Here is a 4,873-nt window from a genome sequence, read left to right on the forward strand (position 1 = left end):
AAACTTCTTTTTTTAAATGAATACTTAAAATCTCTTTTGAGACACTAAATACGCTCCTGTGTAATCAGTGAAAGTAGCATCATCATATTTCATATGTAATAATTTTTCTTCACTCACACTAGTTACCTGTACATATCCATATTAATAATTGTGGATATTCATTATATTTGTTTATTTTATGCATTGTATATATTTATTATGGCCACTTCCCTTGCTCTTCCAGAACTATTTTAACATAATGGATGACAAGGTAAGATAGATAAATCCTAAAATTAGAATAAATATGGCATAAAAGGAAGATCACATGGTTGAGTGAGGTGTGCATGAATCTAGTCCTAGATTCTCCATGTTTTCCTTCTCTCTCTTTTTTTTTTTTTAAGATTTGTTTTATTTAGTTTAGAGAGAGAGAGAGTGAAGTGGGGAAGGCCAGGAGAGAGGGAGACAGAAACTTAAGCAGTCTCAGTACTAAGCCCAGAGCTCACCATGGGGCTCAATCTCATGACCCTGAGATCACAACCTGAGACAAAACCAAGAGTCGTTGCCTAACTGTGCCACCCAGATGCCCCTCTCCCATGTTTCCAATGGTCAAAAACTATTAGTTAAAAACATCTTCCTTCTCCTTACCTCTCATCCACAAAAAGTCAGTTAGCATGAGCCTTAGGTTCTATAGGTCTAAATAGTGTGACCATTTTGAACATAACTACAATGGAAGGTACCCACTCAAGACATATTCCTTTTAAAACTTTAATCTGCAAAAAGTATAGAGAGAAATGGAGTCAAAAAAGACTGTAGATGAGATATATATCATTGTCAATTAAAACACAGGTTGTGGGGCACCTGGGTGGTTCAGTTGGTTAAGTGTCTGCCTTTGGCTCAGGTCATGATCTCAGGATTTGGGGACTGAGCCCTGCCTTTGGCTTCTTGTTCAGTGGGAAGTCTGCTTCACCCTCTCCCTCTGCCCCCTACTCTGTTCTCTCTCTTGTACGCTCCTTCTATCTCAAATAAGTAAATAAAACCTTAAAAAAAAAAAAAAGAAGAAATAGAACACAGGTTGTAACTAGGATGCTTGCAAGGAACATGGGAAGGAAGAAATAGAAAAAAATAGACATAAAGGAACTATCAACATATTCACTTAATCACTTTAAACAGTAACAGTTATAGGTCAGGTTGTCTTTTGCCAATGTGATTTACAGGTTAAACATGAATACATGATATTTGTCACGTTTATTTCTGCAATAATTTGAGTTACCCTTAAGAACTTAACATCCTAAATTAATTGTAACTTGTGTGTTCCAGGTGATGATGTTTACTGTACCACTTCCAAATCAATTTTTAGAGTCATTTCTTGTTTTCAGAAGGAGCAGTAAACTAGAATACCTCATTGTTGGTGGTTTTTTAATACTGTGTCAGGTTTAGCATACCCTTATGGTTTCTAATCAATGTAAAGTATTAATCAAACAAAATACTGCTCTTATAAAAAATTCTACATAAATTTCTCTTTCAAGTTTAGCATTTGGAATGCTTACCGTCTCAGACAACTGTGTGACTTTGGGCTTGTCATCTTAACTTTCCCAGGCTTAGTTTCTTCCCCTGGGAAAGGGAAATAGCAGTAAATGCCTTCCTAGGATTGCTGTGTTCATTGTATAAGAGAATCTATGTAAAATAGCCAACACATTCTCGTGGCACATAACAAAACTTATTAATTACCCTAACCCTGGCTCATTGTTATTGATAATTATATAAATTCCATAACAACATTTCAAAAAATGTTTTTCCAGAGAATATTGACATAAATCACAGAATGTGATTTAAAAAAAAAATCCACAGTCAAAATTTTTGATTCGAATAAAGTTAAAGAGAATTTTAAAAACAAACAAACAAACAAACAAAAACACCTAAGGAGGATTTCTAGAATCACTAATATGCTTATGGTATCAGGATCATCATGGCGTGGGCATCAGTGTAGGGGGTGTCTTGTAATTTCAGCGGGACTGCAGAGGAGGTGGTGGGCCCCTCACCCTGAGGCCCGAGCAGGCGCGGTGTCTGGGGGAAGGTGTTCATTCAGTGTGACTATAGCCGTGGCACACCATGCCGGTTCCAGACCAAGCTTCCTGCAGAGCTGGAGAACCAGATGGATAGGTAGACTTTGAAGAAACAGCTCAAACTTTAAATAACCTTTATGCACAAGCAGAGAAGCTTGGGGGCCAATCTTATCTAGAAGGCTGTATGGCTTAACAGCATACTCCATCTTCTTACACATGGAAACTCATTAAAAGAAGGTTCTAAAGAAAGTGTCCACATTCAAGAGCAGAATGAGAAGATCTATGCTCCCAAGGCCTTCTCCTGACAGAGCCCATTGGGAGAGGACTGTTTGGATTGGAATCACCATTTATGAAGACAGAGGCATGAGCAGTGGAAGATAAACCATAGAATTAAAGAACCTGTTTCCAGCTGGGACCCTCATCTATTCACTGGCCAATCACAGTGTGTCCACTACCTCCTCTCCAGACCATCCTTCCTTTGTATCTGCTGCCAGAGCCATGGTGCCATTTACTCCACGGACTGACTTTCTGAAGTTATGTACCTGGAGTGACCTATAGTCACTTAGCATCCAGTTTGTGTCTCCAAATTGTGTAGGACTCTGTAATCTTTTGAATAGTTTCTAAGAAAACACAATGAATCATTTCATTTGTTTTATTCAAAGCCATTAATAAATAAGCTGTTGGTTAGCCCAACACAGTTTCTTTATCTGCCACCAGTACAGGTGGTTCTCTTCATTCCTTGGGCCAGCTTTCCAGGTGGCTCTTGACTTCAACAAGTCATATCTTAGCCAGTGTTCAGTCTTATTTCTCCCAAATTCATAAAATGCTTTTCTCCAGGATTTTGGTGAAAGGTAGGCTGTGTCTGTGGTTTGTTAATGCATCTCCCAGATTTCGAAGAACTACCAGTTTTGCCGTGACTAAAACCGTAAAGATCTGTTTCTGTTGTTCAGTTTCTCAAACTGAAACTCTGGAAAAATAATGTATGATGTCATTTGTTTTATGATAGCTATTATTCCTAATTAAAGCAGTATTTAATGTAATTTCCAGTTATTTTTCTTTGGAGAATTTTATTATTGCATTACCTTGAATGTTGGGAAGATGTAGTGTGTGTTGAGTGCTCCTTACAAAAATGAGTAAGTGCAATAACATGGATTTTAAACCATCAAGCACATAAATGTCACTGTTGTGTCCCTGAATGTGTAGTAAGCAAATATAATAAATATTTTAATTATGGTTTTGTTATAAATATAATTTATGAGAAAAAATGATAGGAATAATACTGTAGATTGCTAATTTTTAACTATCCCTACTGGCAAACGTTATGATTCCTAAACTTTCTGCATATATAGTATTCAATGCACAAAAATCTCATGACTGTTTCAAGTCCAATAAGTTAAGTGATTGCCAACCTAAACTCTCAAGTCTGAGTCAGTGTTTCTAGTTCTTTTGGCTGTATGTTCTTAGTACCAGGGTTTCTTATGCCCTTCCTTCTTCTTTGGGGTTTGAGAACACTATTTTGGGGGAAAAGTTCAGAAATATATTAGGAAAGAATGAAACGGTTAAAAGTTTTACGTTCAGAGATAGTGTAAGTGCTAATACTGGATTCAATCTTCCAAATTAGTTTTCTTTTATGGATCTGTTACTCAGTAAATCCCATCGACCTGTGAAATATTTTAATAGTATAAAAGTCCTTTGTTCCTTTGGAGCCGGTAATAGTGTGTCTGTCTGCCTTTTAAGCCTGTTGCAATAACTTTGCTGAGATAATAACACATTAGTAAAACTTTTCTTAAACAAACAAACAAAAATCATCAAGGAGGGATTTTTATTTGCAGTATTTCCTAAGTTTACCTGACTACATAGCCTTGATGGAGGAGAAGGAGGGTATGTGGAAGGACTTGCATTCCATGGTTTCATATTTCAAAAGATTTTGCTTCATAGTCACTGTCCTTACCTCTTTGTCCTGGTACACATATATTTCCAAGTACAGGTTTAATTAAATGTGACTTCAACTCATGATGCCTAATCAATTACCTATTTAATTCGTCATATGGATTTAAGGCACGTTAGGTTAACTTTAAAAATAACATTTTTAGGGGCGCCTGGTGGCTCAGTGGATTAAGCCGCTGCCTTCAGCTTGGCTCATGATCTCAGGGTCCTGGGATCGAGCCCCACATCAGGCTCTCCGCTCAGGGGGGAGCCTGCTTCTCCCTCTCTCTCTGCCTGACTCTCTGCCTACTTGTGATCTTTCTCTCTGTAAAAACAAAACAAAAACAAACCAAAAAACAACAACAAAAAACATTTTTGGTCATTTTGGTCTATTTATATAAAGAGTGACACTATTTATTTCTCTCTGGATATAATTAGTTCAGATTGTTTTCATCATTTTTAAAATGTAAGTATTATTTTTAGTTGAAATAGAGATAATATAGTATTATATATAATACATAGAAATATAATTCCCAATTAGAATTATATATCGAAAATTTTTATAAGGAAAAACATTAAAAAGATGTGATTGTTCATTTTAAGAAGCACATTTATTTACTAAATGCCTTACTTGATCATATGAACAGCACTTTTAACTTTTCAGCCTTATTTCAAACCTTGAAACTACTTATTTTTTATAGGAGCACTGAGAGAACTGCAATGAAATCACACCGTTAAAACCAAGACCCAATAATAAATTCTGAAGTGCTTAATTTGTCAAATAAAAGCAGCCGCTTAACCTATAAAAACATAACTAAACAAAGATGAATTAACTTAGTTGTGAAGTTTCTTGGGGGCAGGAAAGTGATTATGATGTTAAGTCAGCATTTCAAATATAAATGATT

The 4,873-nt window shown here is 36.1% G+C and overlaps 1 pseudogene; it reads left to right on the forward strand.

Annotated features, from left to right (window-relative positions):
- Positions 1 to 238: 238 nt before the first annotated feature.
- LOC111152479 lies at positions 239 to 2,423 on the forward strand (annotated as a pseudogene).
- Positions 2,424 to 4,873: the final 2,450 nt, after the last annotated feature.

The sequence above is a fragment of the Enhydra lutris genome, unplaced genomic scaffold (genome assembly GCF_002288905.1).
Source record: "Enhydra lutris kenyoni isolate GAN:26980312 unplaced genomic scaffold, ASM228890v2 scaffoldscaffold28, whole genome shotgun sequence".
NCBI classification, from domain to species: Eukaryota; Metazoa; Chordata; class Mammalia; order Carnivora; family Mustelidae; genus Enhydra; species Enhydra lutris.